The sequence below is a fragment of the Mobula birostris genome, chromosome 24, assembly GCF_030028105.1.
Source record: "Mobula birostris isolate sMobBir1 chromosome 24, sMobBir1.hap1, whole genome shotgun sequence".
Classification (NCBI taxonomy): domain Eukaryota; kingdom Metazoa; phylum Chordata; class Chondrichthyes; order Myliobatiformes; family Myliobatidae; genus Mobula; species Mobula birostris.
Window position 1 is genome coordinate 29,261,565 of NC_092393.1, and position 16,780 is coordinate 29,278,344.

Genomic DNA, 16,780 nt, shown 5'->3' on the forward strand with positions numbered 1-16,780 from the left:
CTGCACAAGTCCAACCCTATCATATTAATGCATCTTATTTGGAATAACACTGTGATGGTGTACCTTGGTCGGTTTTGTGGTATTTTGCACAAGATCAGAATTAGCATCAATGCTACCTGCAGTGACAGTTTGATTCACCAAATTCTGAAAGATGCTATATTAGCAATGAAGCAAGATATGGAGGATAGGCATTAACATTAAACGTACACTAAGTATATTAGGCACAGGAGTGGAAGGCAGTGTGGTCTTCTGCTGCTTCAAGGTTCAATGTGTTGTGCATTTAGAGATGTTCTTCTGCACACTATTGTTGTAACATATGGTTGTTTGAGTTATTGTCACCTTCCTTCCTGTCAACTTGAAGTTTTCCTCTCAGTTGAACCACTCTGGCCATTAACCTCTAACTCTCTCATTAACAAGGAGTTTTCATCCAAAGAACTGCTGCTCACTGTGTGTTATTTTTTGTTCTTTTGCACCGTTCTCAGTAAACTCTAGACACTGCTGTGCACAAAAATCCCAGGAAATCAGTAGTTTCTGAGATACAAAAATCACCCTATCTGGCATGAACTATGATTCCACGATCAAAATCGCTTAGATCAAATTACGTCTCCATTCTGTTGTTTGGTCTGAACAACAACTGAACTGCTTCTTCTTCTTCTTCTTCTTCTTCTTCTATTTCCGGCTGTTTAGACGCATCTAGGCATATTACAGCCCTCCGCAGGATGTATAATTAATTATAGAACTTCAAGGAACTCAAATTCTCGAATACAACCTAGTCTCATGTATAAACTGAATGATAGACTCTTCAATCAGATGTTGATTCTCTTGATGACCAAACAAAGATTTAATAGAAAACCAAAATAAATTTAAGCCAGATAGCGTCTTGAACAACATGCTTCTTTCAATTTTGTATCAATTACAGCTCAGCAAAACATGCTGGACTGTCTCTGGACTACCACAGTCACATAATCCAGTAGGATGTTTTCCTATTATCTTTAAATAATAGTTTAGCCCACAATGCCCCAACCTAAGTCTTGTTAATTTCACCATATCTCTATGACTTAAAAGGTAACAGTCTGAGACCTTTTTAACTAGTGGGTGACTAGAAAAATAATGCCTGCCCCTTAATTCATTTTTCCAATCCTCCTGCCACTTCTTCTCTGTACCTTTTTTAATCCTACTTCTCAATTCTGCTCTGCCTAGGGGAACTCTAATTTCTACTTGCCTGCTGTGTAAGGAAGACTTTGCAATACCATCCACAATTTCATTCCCCTCCACCCCAGCATGCCCAGGTATCCATGAAATTCTAACTGCACAACCCATTTTCCCCACTCTGAACAACATTAAGAGAATCTCAATAACTATGTCAGGACGAGCTTTTGATTTATTCCCTTTTATAGCCTCCAAGGCAGCAGCAGAATCCGAACAGATGATAATCCTACGTGGTCAAGAGTCTTCTATCTACCATAAGGCCCAGAGGATTGCTAATAATTCTGTTGCAAAGACAGAAACACCATCTGAAACCTAGTGACCAATCTTAACTCCAAGTTGAGACACATACATCCCAAATCCTGCCCTACTGCTCTCTGGGTCCACTGAGCCATCAGTAAAAATCTTCAGATACGATCCCCATTTATTATTTAGATATTCATTTGTGATCAACGCTGATGAAATTGCACTGCTACTGAACTGCTTCACCTGGTCTGCATGCTTTTATGTATTGAGTTGCTGCCATATGATTGGCTGATTAGTTATTTGCATTAACAAGCAACTGTACAGGTGTATCTAATAAAGCAGCCACTGAATGAAGAAAACAGCACAGGAGCAAGCCCATCAGCTCATGATGTCTGTGCACACCATGACGACAACCTAACTAATCTCATCTACCTGCACATGGCCTGTATTTCCTCTTTGTTCACGTATCTGTCTAAAGACCTCTTAAGACTTGTTATCATACCTGCTTACACCACCTTCGCTGGCTGTTCATTCAATGCTGTAATTTTAAAAAAAAATGACTTCCACATCTCAGTGTAGGAGGCCACAAGCAGCAATATTGAACTGGGATGAAGAATTAAAGTGGCAGTGTATGCCAGCTTGACTTCAACAGTTAAGGGGAGTTTGGATAAGTACACAGATAGTGGGTACGAAGAGCTATGGTCCTGGAGTAGGTCGGTGGAAGTGGGCAGTTTAAATGGTTCAGCACTAACTAGATAGGCCAAAGGGCTTGTTTCTGTGCTGTATGTTTCTATGAATCTCTGACTATATAACAGAAAGCATGGAACCGTCCCTGCAGATGTGCACAGGTGCTTGTGAAATGCAATCGCCCAATTTACATTTGGTAAATCTGATTTGGAGTGGACTGTCATTATGAACAGTGAGTGCAAAGTCTGGCCTAGGAGGAGGTGGTGATGAATCACTGCTCGGCTTGAGAAGAATATTTTGGTTACTGGATACTGGACACAGAAGAGACAAAAGGATTGGGGCACATGTTGAATGGAGAATGCCATAAGGAGGGGTATAGTTGGAAAGGTGTGGTGGTAGAACCTTTTTGAATTTGGCAGAAATTGCAAAGGATAATATACTGAATGTGGAAGTTAGTGGGATCAAAGATGAGGATCAGGAGATCTCTATCATTGCGCTGCTTACAAGGGCACACAAAATGCTGAAGGAACTCAGCAGGGAACAGGCCTCCCGGTGGATGTTGAGCTGTAAGCGAAAGCAGACTCTGAGACTGAGATGTTGGGACAGGAGATCCTTCCTGAGGAAATGAAGTCAGTGTCTCCTGGAAGACAGCAACTTGAAATTCAGTGGAAGGGTCATGGCTCAAACAGAGATACAGGAATGGGTCTGACAGCTTATGTTTGATCTCTGCAAGATTGAAATCAGTTCACGGGACCACAACAGTACCACCCCTGTTGCCAAGTTCAGAAGGGAGTAGATTAGAGTGAGGTGAGTGGATAATCAAAAAAATTAATGTTCTAGAGGTGGCCTGCCAAAGGATCTCGGCCTGAAACGTCGACTGTAATTTTTTTCCATGTCTGCTACCTGGCCTGCTGAGTTCCTACAGCATTTTGTGTGTGTTGCTTGGATTTCCAGCATCTTCAGATTGTGTCTTGCTTGTGACTGCTCAGGAGGAGTCAGGATGAGAGCAGAGGACTTTAAATAGATAACACACGGCTCCACTGGTGCTGAGGGGAAACCACAGTTCAGGAAGGAGGAACAGTTCAGAGGCAGCTGTAAACTACGCAATGGAGATAGCAGAAGTGGGAAAATAAAATGGAGACCTACAAGTGGAAGTGTAGTCAAGATAATGCGGGAGTCAGTAGATTTGCAAAGGATGTTTGATGCTAGCTCATCTCTTGAAATAGAGACGGCAAGACCCAGAGATAGAAGGGTTGGGCCATGTGAAGGCAAGAGCAGGGAAGAACTTGGAATGAATGCTGAGAGAGAGAGTGCAGAAAACAGCAACGAGGCTACTGATAGGTCAGGAAAGAGGTTCAGCAAAGGGGTAGAATAGAGACAAAGACTGGTCCCTGTATCTTATAAAATGACTGGTGCAAGTAGGCCCCTTGTGACTTCCTTTGATCCAGCAAAAGAGAGTAGAGCTGAGGACAAGTTTTTCAATGGAAGAAGCAGCTCAGCCAGGTGCTGCTGACAGGGATCAGACTGGGTCTCTTCAAGAAAGAAGTGGAGGGCCCTCACAGCATCACAGTGTAGGATTAAGTCAAAAGGGATTGTACATCAAGATGCGAACAGGAAAGAGTCAGACACTGTCAGAGCTTTGGAAATGTAAGTAGGAAGGGCCAGACTGGGAGACAGTGGAGTCAATACACAAAGAAATTAGTTTGGTGGGCCAGGAGCAGGATGAAACACTATGTCTTCCTGAACAGACCACCTGGTGGATGTTGAGCTGTAAGCGAAAGCAGACTGTGAGACTGAGATGTTGTGACAGAGGATCTCCTGAGGAAATAAAGTCAGTGTCTCCCGGAAGACAGCAACTTGAAATTCAGTGGAAAGATCATGGTTCAGACAGAGATACAGGAATGGGTCTTACAGCTTATGTTTGTCTCAGCAAGATTGAAATCAGTTCACCAGACCACAACAGTACCACCCCTGTTGGCAAGGTCAGAAGGGAGTAAATTGAAGTGAGGTTAGTGGATGATCAGAAAAATTTAATGTCCTAGAGGTGGTTTGGAATTAATAGATCTAGTGTGAGTAATAGACCAGAGAGAGGTGTCCAAGTGGACTTGGACCTTTGGAGATGAAAGGAAGTCTGACACCAGGAATCCTGACAAACAATTAGACACAGAGGTTAAGGAAAGGTTCATGCCAGACTCAGAAATAATTAAGGTTAAGAAATAGGGGGAGGATATATGGTCTCGACCGACTGCTAATCACTCGAGGTCAGAGTTAGTAAAAGATGAGAAGAGATAGTGAAAGTACTTCAGGAAGTGAGAAGAAATGGGAGAAGTAGGGGTTCAGTGGAAAGTGAAGAGGGAAGAAGGCCAGGAAGGACATTATATTTCAAGAGCTGATTTGGAAATGTTAAAATCTGAAAGGAAAGAAAAAGTCATGTGTTCCAGCACAAATTTGGAACTGTGGATGATGACAGCTTTGAGATAGAGCATTAGTGTTGTGGTGTTGCTGCAGAGAACATACGTGCATTTATGCACAGTACTAAAATGGACCTCAGGATGTGTCAACAATATAGCTTATAGAAATACTGGATAGTTTGAACATGCCTATGATCCAGTTGGTGTCAGTTAGAATTTCATTTGGAATCCACATGGGGCGAGTTGGAGTCAGGGGCTGTGTGAAAGAGGTGTGACAGTAAAAACAATTGTTGGTCAGCAGCTTACTAGAAAAGAAACTGAAACCATTGAAGGTAAAGATGACAAAAGACACAGATGAAGGTAACACCAGAGAGCAAAGGAGAACTTCGTCAAGTGGCATTCTTGTAAGAGAAGTGGCAGAGAATTCTGCAGTAAATGAAAATCAAAGAACCGCAAATGCTGGAAACACACAGGCAGCTGTAGAAAAAGAAATAGACTTAACATTGCAGATCAAAGATCCTTTATTTGGCCCTTTCTGAGGAAGAGACAGGGGTCTGAAATCTTAACTTTGTTTCTCTTGCCACACATGCTGCCTTAACTGTTGGTCTTTCCTGGCATTTTCTCTTTTTACTTCACATTTCCAGCTTCAACAGTCTTTTTTTCTCTCTGTTTTCGTCTGCTGGCTCCTGTAATCTCAATCCAAATTTGCACAAATGCAGATTGTTTAAAGTAAGGCAACAAGATGAATCATGTCACCTAATTTATGATTTTTTTTCCCATGCTGTGCGACTTCTCCATTTCTGTAGTGAAGGGCCAATGGACTGCTCTTGCCAACTGAAAAAGGGAAATGACTCTTGTCCCAAGAGGAAGTTTCAAATTACTTCCTGTTTCAAGGACGTAGCGTATTCTAAAAACCATACTTTTTTGTTTTATCTAAATGAATAGGTCTTAAATTCACTCCCTCTGTAATAAATCCATTTGTTTTAGCTTTGATGACTCAAGTAATCATATATTGTAACTCCAGACGTTAACTTTGCATAAACACTGCCTGGTGACATAGATCACTTCTATTTTCCAATTCAGTTGTTACAGCTTGTGCAATAAGAGTAACAACTCATGTTATTGATCCCAAATACAGATTTCACTCCACTATTGCCGTCCTGGTGAAGACACCCCCAAACTGCAGCCAAGGAGTTCCAGGATTTAGACCCAGCAGCCCCGAAGGAACAGCAATTTGTTTCCAAGGTGAAGGATTTGAAAAGAAATTTGCAGGTGTTGATGTTCCTAGACACCTGCTGTCCTTGTTCTATTTGGTTATAGGTTCAGGATGTGGAGGTGCTGTTGAAGTAGTTTAGGAGACTAAGTGCAGTCCATTTTGAAGTTGTATAGAAACATAGAAAATAGGTGCAGTAGTAGACCATTCAGCCCTTCGAGCCTGCACCGCCATTCAGTGCGATCATGGCTGATCATCCAACTCAGAACCCTGTACCTGCCTTCTCTCCATACCCGCTGATCCCTTTAGCCACAAGGGCCATATCTAACTCCCTCTTAAATATAAATAATGAACTGGCCTCAACTGTTTCCTGTGGCAGAGAATTCCACAGATTCACCACTCTCTGTGTGAAGAAGTTTTTCCTCATCTCGGTCCTAAAAGGCTTCCCCCTTATCCTCAAACTGTGACCCCTCGTTTTGGACTTCCCCAACATCGGGAACAATCTTCCTGCATCTAGCCTGTCCAATCCCTTTAGAATTTTATACGTTTCAATCAGAACCCCCTCAATCTTCTAAATTCCAGAGAGTACAAGCCTAGTCGATCCAGTCTTTCATCATATGGAATCAATATGGAATCCCAGGAATCAATCTGGTGAACCTTCTTTGTACTCCCTCTATGGCAAGAATGCCTTTCCTCAGATTAGGGGACCAAAACTGCACACAATACTCCAGGTATGGTCTCACCAAGGCCTTGTACAACTGCAGTAGTACCTCCCTGCTCCTGTACTTGAATCCTATTGCTATGAATGCCAGCATACCATTCATCTTTTTCACCGCCTGCTGTACCTCCATGCCCACTTTCAATGATTGGTGTATAATGACACCCAGGTCTCGTTGCACCTCCCCTTTTCCTAATCGGCCAGCGTTCAGATAATAATCTGTTTTCCTGTTCTTGCCACCAAAGTGATAACCTCACATTTATCCACATTAAATTGCATTTGCCATGAATTTGCCCACTCACCTAACCTATCCAAGTCACCTTGAATCCACTTAGCATCCTCCTCACAGCTAACACTGCCGCCCAGCTTCGTGTCATCTGCAAACTTGGAGATGCTGCATTTAATTCCCTCGTCTAAGTCATTAATATATATTGTAAACAACTGGGGTCCCAGCACTGAGCCTTGTGGTACCCCACTAGTCACTGCCTGCCATTCTGAAAAGGTCCCGTTTATTCCCACTCTTTGCTTCCTGTCTGCCAACCAATTCTCTATCCACATCAATACCTTACCCCCAATACCATGTGCTTTAAGTTTGCACACTAATCTCCTGTGTGGGACCTTGCCAAAAGCCTTTTGGAAATCCAAATTTACCACATCCACTGGTTCTCCCCTATCCACTCTACTAGTTACATCCTCAAAAAATTCTATGAGATTCGTCAGACATGATTTTCCTTTCACAAATCCATGCTGACTTTGTCTGATGATTTCACCACTTTCCAAATGTGCTGTTATCACATCTTTGATAACTGACTCTAGCATTTTCCCCACCACCGATGTTAGGCTAACCGGTCTATAATTCCCCGGTTTCTCTCTCCCTCCTTTTTTAAATAGCAAGGTTACATTAGCCACCCTCCAATCCTCAGGAACTAATCCAGAATCTAAAGAATTTTGAAAAATTATCACTAATGCATCCACTATTTCTTGGGCAACTTCCTTAAGCACTCTGGGATGCAGACCATCTGGCTCTGGGGATTTACCTGCCTTTAATGCCTTCAATTTACCTAACACCACTTCCCTACTAACATGTATTTCCTTCAGTTCCTCCATCTCACTAGACTCTTGGTCCCCTACTATTTCCGGAAGATTACTTATGTCCTCCTTAGTGAAGACAGAACCAAAGTAGTTATTCAATTGGTCTGTCATGTCCTTGTTCCCATGATCAATTCACCTGTTTCTGACTGTAAGGGACCTACATTTGTCTTAACCAATCTTTTTTTTTTCACATATCTATAAAAGCTTTTACAGTCAGTTTTTCTGTTCCCTGCCAGCTTTCTCTCATAATCTTTTTTTCCTTTTCCTAATTAAGCCCTTTGTCCTCCTCTGCTGGACTCTGAATTTCTCCAGTCCTCAGGGGTGCCGCTTTTTCTGGCTAATTTGTATGTTTCTTCTTTGGAATTGATACTATCCCTAATTTCCCTCGTCAGTCACAGGTGCACTACCTTCCCTGGTTTATTCTTTTGCCAAACCGGGATGAACAATTGTTGTAGTTCATCCATGCGATCTTTAAATGCTTGCCATTGCATATCCACCGTCAAGCCTTTAAGTATCATTTGCCAGTCTATCACATCCCATACCCTCAAAGTTACCCTTCTTTAAGTTCAGAACCTTTGTTTCTGAATTAACTATATCACTTTCCATCTTAATGAAGAATTCCACCATATTATGGTCACTCTTATCCAAGGGGCCTCGCACGACAAGAGTGCTAACTAACTAACCCTTCCTCATTGCTCAATACCCAGTATACATTCCTTTCACAGTGTTAATGGTTGACATACTTACACATTGAAAAATATAGCACGCGTGAAAAGGAACCTTTGAATATAAAAATGGAGGACGTGTAACTGGCTGATAATGCTTGTGCACTGGGAAAGTAAAGAAATAGTTGTTACTGTCATGTTCATTGTCAAGATGAGAAGTTGCACCAAATGTGCACTGAAATGCTACAGGTGTTCCTGACTTATATACAGACTGTGTGTATGGGAGACAACAGGGTTGATTTACTGGCTGCTCTGGGCTGCAGGAATTTGGAATTGGTTTATTGTCACATGTACTGACATATAGCGAAAAGCTTGTCTTGCATACTGTTTATACAGATCAAATTGTAACACAGCGACTCAGTTTCCAACTTGTGAACTCTTTGAGTTATGAAAAATTCACAGGACCTCTGCTGTAATATAGGGACTACCTGTACTATCACTTCGTTGTTACTTTGTTCCAAGTTTGAATATATAAAATTTGATAAATTTACACCAGCTTACATGTTTCTCAACAATGAAGCCACCTTATGAGCCTTTTTAACAGCAATGCCCAAGAATATCAGCCGCCCAGTTCTTGCCTAGAGACTCAGTTTGATAGCCTGCAACTGTAGTTCCTAAGGACCTTTGAGAGTCCACTAAGCAATTTGTAAACTTTGGGTTATCTGCTGAGGCACCTACAACTTACAAATGTCACAAGCTCAACTTGCACCACCAGATCAAGTTTCCAGAGGACACATAATCATTTTAGAGAGACTTTGGCAGCACACATTGTCGGTAGAAATTTCACGGTCTGGAATAAATTCCACCATCCTTGTTTCGATGCAGTCATAAAGAAGTCACGGCGGCAGCTACATTACATTAGGAGTTTGAGGAGATTTGGTATGTCAACAAAGGCACTCACAGGTTTCTACAGATGTACGATTGGGAGTATTCAAACTGGCTGCATCACCTGGCATGCAGGGGCCACCACATAGGATTGGAAAAAGCTGCAGAAAGTTGTAATCCCAGCCAGCTCCATCATGGGCACTAACCTCCCCAGCAGTGAGGACATCTTCAAGGAGCAATGCCTCAAAAAGACAATATCCATCAGTAAGGACCCCCATCACCCAGAACATGATGCCCCCTTCTCCTTGTTACCATTAGGGAGGAGGTACAGGAGGCTGAGGGCACACACTCAATGATTCAGAGCCTTCCTCTCTGCCATCAGACTTCTGAATGGACATTGAACCCATGAACACTATCTCACTACTTTTTTTCTGTTCTTGCACTACTTACTTAATTTAACTTTTTTTGCACTAATTTAACAAACTTTAACTTAGCTTTATACCTTGTACTGTAATTTACAGTTTTTAAATTATTATGCATGGGAATGTATTGCTGCTGCATAACAACAAATTTCACAACATATGCCAGTGATATTAAACCTGATTCTGATTCTAATTGGTAACTCAATCTCAAATCTTAAGGTAGATTCATCTGAATTTGTCATGTTGGGAAAACCCTTACGGTAGAACAAAGGATTTTTGATCTGAAATGTCGATTCTCTTTTCCTTTCCACAGATGCTACTTGATATGCTGAGTGGTTCTAACATTTTCTGTCCTTTGTTTTTTTACAGGTTTCCAGCATCTGCAGTGATTTTTTTTTTATTGGGTTTACCAACTTGTCTCTATTCTGATCCTACGTTGATAGAATTCTTAGTGACAGGATACAGTATGACCTTGTACAGGCAGTAATGTTATCTTCCAAGGTAAAGAGTTCTTATTACCAATGTGTCATATGACGTCTAGGTGCAGGGAGATGCACAGAATCCACATTTTCAAGAAACAGCATTTGACCCTATAAAGGGGATTAGTAGAAAGACTTACTGAACCTGTTCCTAGGATTTACAAATCCCCAGAAATCTCAATGAGGAAAATTGGTGGAGAAGGTTAAGATTCTCATTGGATTCTGCTGTAATCTACAAAATGCCATGTTGTTCAACAAGACCTATTGCTTACCACCACAGCGGACATTACAAATCATCTGATGAATTAAGTCATCACAGCTTTGAATTTTCACACTTCAAAGTCATTTCAGGCAGAAGGTAGATCCATCTATCCACAACATCTGTAAGGTTGCAATACATGCAGTTATGTATTTAATAGTTCAGTAATATTTGAGTAATATTGTAAATATTTTGTTTTATTAAGCATTCTTGTTTGTTTAAATAATTTACTTTGGGTTATATGTAATATGTGATATGAATTGCATATGTCATGAGGCTACCACATTATATACGCACGCCTCTCTCAAAGTGAAAAAGTGAACTAAGACCCGTATCTCACGAGGAAATCTGCAGATGCTGGAAATTCAAGCAACACACACAAAATGCTGGTGGAACGCAGCAGGTCAGGCAGCACCTATAGGAAGAGGTACTCCCCCTCCCACTTTCAAATTTCTTCTCTCAGTTAGTCCTGACAAAGGGTCTCGGCCCGAAACGTCGACTGTACCTCTTCCTGTAGGTGCTGCCTGACCTGCTGTGTTCACCAGCATTTTTTGTGTGTTGTTAAGACTCATACCTCTCAGCTCTCTTGTCATCCTTAGAGTTAGTTTTATGTTTTAGAGTTCCAAAGCAATAACAGCAGCAACAAGGACAACTACCTACATGTCAAGGTGCAGCAAGGTGTTCAAGTTAAAAAGAAGAGCGCAGTGAGAAATGGTCAAGAATAAAAGAGCCAGCACGTGCTTCTTCAGGAACTCACAGATGCTCACTTACACACACTGGACCAGTGCAGGTTTAGAGGCCGAACTTGCAGAAAATACAATAAAATAGGACACATACAAAGAGCATGTTGGTCAAACAAAAACAAATGGACTGCAAAGGGCAAAGTAAAAGATAAAAAGTCAAGATTCAGTTTCAAAAAGAGCACTAATCTGCATGCTGCTGATGAAAAGTATGATAATGATGAGAATAACAGAGGACTAAGAAGCCTTAACATTCACAATACAAGAATTAATAACAGACAAGCAATATGACTTACGCCAGAAGCAAATGGCAAATTAATTAAAATGAAATTCAACACTGGCTTGGCTGTTTCAGTTATTCCACAAAATGTGTTTGAAAGGCATTTCAAAGATACAGAAGCCTGCAGATATCCAACAAAGAACTTATGCTGATGCAAAAATAACTCCTGTGGGAATGGTAGTCATAACAGTGAAATACAACAACTAACAAGTATTTGGTCAAAACAGGAGGGTCAGCATGATGGGGACATGATTGGCTGAGACAACTACAACTTGATTGGAGATCCATCCACCAGCTGCATGCCACATGTCCTGCAATACAGTCAACTGAAAGCGAATTAAGAAAGGTACTAGATGATGCCACAGAAGTGTTCTGGGATGGCACTGGAAAATGCAAACATATCAAGGGTAAAATAGTGTTAAGTGAAAATGCCACACCCAAGTTTTACAAAGCCTGTCTGGTTCCTTATACTATCTGTGATAAAGTAGCTAGTGAGCTAGATTGCATGGAGTCTGAAGGAATTCTTTCCAAGGCTGTGTGGAGGCCATGGTCAATACCGGTGGCCCCAGTCATCAAGAAGAATGGGTCTGTCAGGATCTGTGGAGATTTCAAGGTCACCATCAGTCCAGTACTGAAAGTAGATCAATACACTCTGCCCAGGACAGAGGATATCTTTGCAACCTTTCTGGTGGGAAATACTTCAGCAAAGTGGACTTAGCTGAGGCCTACCTACAGATGGAGATGAAAGAAGAGTCCAAAGTGTTTCTCACTATAAACACTCGCAAAGGGCTTTATTGCTATGCGTGGCTTATTTTTGGAGTAGCATCTGTACCTGCACTCTGGTAGAAAGCGATGGACCAGGTGCCACTAGGCTGCTCAGGCCATCAGTGTTACCTGAATGACATAACATCAGTGTTACCTGAATGACATAATTGTTGCCAGTAAGGATTACAAAATCCAAAATCTTGACAGCGTTAAAAAGATTAGAAGATTATGGGCTCAGAACACAACACAACAAGTGTGATTTCTTTAAACCAAGCATCACTTATATGGACACACCATTGACGCACAAGATTTACACAAGTGTGCTGAGAAAATTCAAGCTGTGGTGGATGCCCCAAGGCCAAAGGATGTATTACAGGTCCAATTCTTTTTTTAGGATTTCTCAATGACTATAACAGGCTCCTGCCAAACCTGGCTACTGTGCGCCACCCCTTGAACAACTTTCTACAGATCAGGAAGAAATGGCAATGGACAAAGCAGTGTGAGGTGGCTTTCCAAAAGGTAAAGGAAATGGAGACATCAGGCTGTGTACTCACACATTATGAGCCACGCACCCAGAAGGAGGGTATTTAGAGCTGTCAGAACCACTTTCTGCATTCTTAGAGTGAATTCCTACAAACACCATAGAGGTGGCCCCAGAATCTGAGATTGTTTCACAGCCATGTCTCACCTGCCAGGCAGAGTGATCACCTTTGTCAGGAAAGACATTATCCCACAAGAGTAAGAAAACTTCCACAGTGATTAGATCTTGAGGCCTGAATGGGACAATTTAAAATTTACTACGCTGTGGACGTCTGTACATATTAGTTGTATTAAATGGTGTATTTGTCGACATAGTTGAAGATGCATTCTATATAGAGCTGGAGTCTATAGCCAAGCAGGGAGGAATATTGTGTATTTAATAGTTCAGTAATATTTGAGTAATGTTGTAAATATATTGTTTTATTAAGCATTCTTGTTTATTTAAATAGTTCACTGCAGGTTATACGTAAAAATATATGAATTGCATATGTCATGATGTTACCACATTATACATGCGTGCCTCGTTTTGAATTTAAAAAATGAACCAGCTCCCTTGTTTTTCTTTGAATTTGTTTTATGTTTTGGAGTTACAAAACGTAACACATGGCTATAGCGTAGCAGTTAACGGTACATTATTACAGCCCGGCTGATCGGAGTTTGGAGTTAATTCTGATGCCATATGTAAGGAGTCTGTACTGTGAAATGTGTGGGATTTCTCTGGGTGCTCCGGTTTCCTCCCACAGTCCAAAGATGTACCAGTTAGTAGGTTAATTGGTCATTGTAAATTGTCCCGTGATTAGTCTAGGGTTAAATTGCTGGGTGGTGTGGCTCAAAGAGCTAGAAGGGCCTATTCTACACTGTATCTCAGTAAATATAAAGCAATTTCCAAGGCTATTTATGTTACTTAATGAACCCAGCAGCCAGCAATAAGAGGTCTAGGTCCATTTAAGAATGCTACATAATAGATTAACAGGGAATCTCCTCTGCAGTAATGGCATAAGACTTGACCAAAATCTATGCATTAGACAACACTTATGGAAATGTCCTATACCGTCTGTCTTTGCTCAACACACGTACTCAGTTGCAGTCTATTAGAATATCGAAGTAAGTTTTAAAGGCAGGGTTTCATTCCGCACCTCAGTCATTGGATGAGACAGTAACTGCTGGTGTGGTCACACTTGCGGTAACTTCACCATACTAAGAAAAGAACTAAAAGTCATTCACCAGAAAGAGAAGGACAGATCTGGTCACACAAAATTAGTCAGGGCCATTTACCAGAAGCTTATTGATCACTGCCCTAGACAGAATAACTCCAACCACAAATCACCAAAGAAGTCCATTTAATAGATTCCCCATATTCTGGTAATGACCATCACTTAACACAAGCCGAAAGTAGAACTACTGACAAACAGTGGGTATGATCAAAGGGAAAGGACAAATGGGTATTCTGCCATCGTGAAAGTGTAAAATTAACAATTAAAAAATCAGCAGTTCCAAGTCTCCAATTTTTCATTTGCACTGAGTTCTTCATCTGTTCAATCTCAATACTATGAAATTCCTATTGAAGAAGCTTGGAAGACAAAAGGCTATTAACAATTGTTTTAGAATATCTGGCTTATTACATACGAGGGCTAAGCTGCAGAGAGCAGCACCTCTGCCAGCTGTTTCTGAATCTGGCCTAACTGGCATCTTAGTTTTGCACGGTCCACCCACATGCAAATGGACATTCCTTTATCTCTATGACACTTGCCATCCAAGTGGTGGTGATGAGTTTGAATACATAGAAATACTAGGCATTAAAATAATGCCAGAGAACATTAGCATGACTGACTTACCGCAGAGTAGAATGTAGGAAATCTTTTGTTGTAACTGAGAGGAGGCAGGGATAGAAGAGTCCAGAAGAAAAATAGCAATCAGTTTGCACTTCAAGCAAACTGGCACTAATGTGAAAAAGTTCTCTGGCATTATTTTAATGTCTAGTATTTCTATGTAGTCAAACGCTTAGATAGCATGCATTATGAATGTTCTTTATGGAACTGCTTTTGTTCTCTAAAACAATATCCAAACATATTGCAATCCTTTTTCAATCTAACATGATTGTTTTTTTTATTCATATAGTGTATAGAACCATGAGTTAAGCCAACTTTACCTCAGTGGTTGCAGTGCATACAATTAGTGTAGATGAAGCTTTTTACTCGATAATAAAATAATTTTTATTTTGTTCAGGTGCATCTGCAAATTGAATATAATATTGATGTACCTGATAACATAATGAGAAGATTTATGGTGTATTGCCATCTCTGACAATTAGACAAAAAAGATACACAATTTTCCAAACTAATCAGTCCAATTTCATTGGACAATTTAGCTTTGCCTTTCAATTAGTTAAAAAAATAATGATCCTTCCTGAAGAATCACAGAAATGCTTCCAGTTAACCACAAGAGAGTAATTCATTATCTCTGGTTTCAGGCCTGGTACAGAGAATCCCCAGTAATGTAGGCATCAAAAATTCAGCTTCAAACCCACACTTTTAATGAATAACAAGCTATTAAAATGTCTTTCTACAGGGATAAATATTACAATCAGGGAATACATTTCCCATTCAGTCAAAGGAATAAGGCAGTAAGTAAGATGTTGCTAAGATCCACCCTCAAAGCACAAATTATGATATGTCCTTTTTTAAAGAATATGAATTTTCTAACGAGAAGATGCAGTTAATTAACTGAATTAACTGCACCCTATGTTGTGCCATTAAGTGTCTTTTTGGTATATGCAAACTTCATGCTTGGCCAAATTATGCTCACTATTTTCTGTTGAATTATTTTCACTTTTATATTGGGGTTCCATATCATAACTTCATAATTACACTACTACCGCAGCTCAGAGGCCTGGTCAGATTTAGATTAAGACACCCTCATTAAAATGGATCATTTTGAACCACTTCAGGCGAAGTGAAAATATTCTCACACGTGCACAATGGATTAAAATTTAGGAACTGGTAGTGAAAGTAATATGCAACAATATATTCCATTTTGTGAAGTTTAGCGTTCTTATAGTACTGAGTGTTGGTGGGTGCTGAAAATCTAAAATTGCTTCTGAAGGTACTAAATTGAAAAAATAAGTCATGATTTAAATTTACACTACCTTGAAATAATATGTGGTCACAGTGTATTGTTAAACATAGAAACACAGAAAACAGGTGTGGCAGGTGGCTATTTGGCCTTTCAACCGTTCTCTACCAATCACTGAGATCACTGCGTATCTTGTGTCTCAATACCAGTTTCCTTTTCTTCTCCATACCCTTTGGAGCTTCTCATGTCTGCAGATTGATCCACCTCCTCCTTAAGGATGTTCAGTAATTGTGGCAGAGAACTCCACACGTTTACCATTTTGAGTGAAGAAATTTCTCCTCATCACACTCCTAAATGTGTTATCTCATACCCTGTCTTCTACACCTCATTCCAGACCTATCCGACCTCTAGCTCAATATAGGCTGAGATATTTAAACAATTTGTTGTTAATATGCAGTCAAACTTCTGAGAAAGATGTATCCTAAAGGAGCATTTAAGTGGTATTGTCACATATGATCTTAGAGATTTACCTATATTATTTTAATTCTCTGCAATATTAAGTTCCAAGAACTCATTGTTGTTTACTTAAGTGTTTCACAGTGGCATACAATGTAATGAACCAAGTTACTAAACTAACCTGTAGTTTTCAAGACATCTGGAGACTTCCCATTCCCACTCAGATAATTTTCTCTAATTCTTTTATTGACTGCAGTGTAGCTTCGCACCCGTGTACAGACCCAGTGAGCTGGAGTTTAACCACATCCTTGATGAAGAAGATATTCAGTGAAAGAAAAATGCTGCTAGGATCTGAAATCCACCGTCTGTAAGTTGTCTGATATCTATGCAGTTAAAACAAACAGGAACTGAAAAAAAATATATAGCCTCAAGAACAGGAAGTGGGGGTGGAGGGTGCTAACTGGTCAGGAGGGGGTGTGGAGTTTAAGGTTCTAATCCAATCGCTCATCTGCTTTTCATGTGATACTGATCTCCTGTGGATCTGTTTTAAATAACATTCGGTGCTTACTTTACATGCAGCACAGGTGATAAATTCTAGTAAAATTAACCCCGATTTTCATTGTACTTCAATGTTGTTTCATTAA

General features: G+C 40.4%; 1 protein-coding gene across 1 annotated transcript in view; it reads right to left on the reverse strand.

Moving 5' to 3' along the window:
* pik3r5 (phosphoinositide-3-kinase, regulatory subunit 5) overlaps positions 1-16,512 on the reverse strand; it is a 102,977-nt gene extending 86,465 nt beyond the window's left edge. Inside the window, exon 1 of the mRNA XM_072242534.1 lies at positions 16,318-16,512. The gene's annotated coding sequence lies outside the window, so the exon portion shown is untranslated. The remainder of the gene's footprint in view (positions 1-16,317) is intronic.
* Between the last annotated feature and the right edge of the window lie 268 nt (positions 16,513-16,780).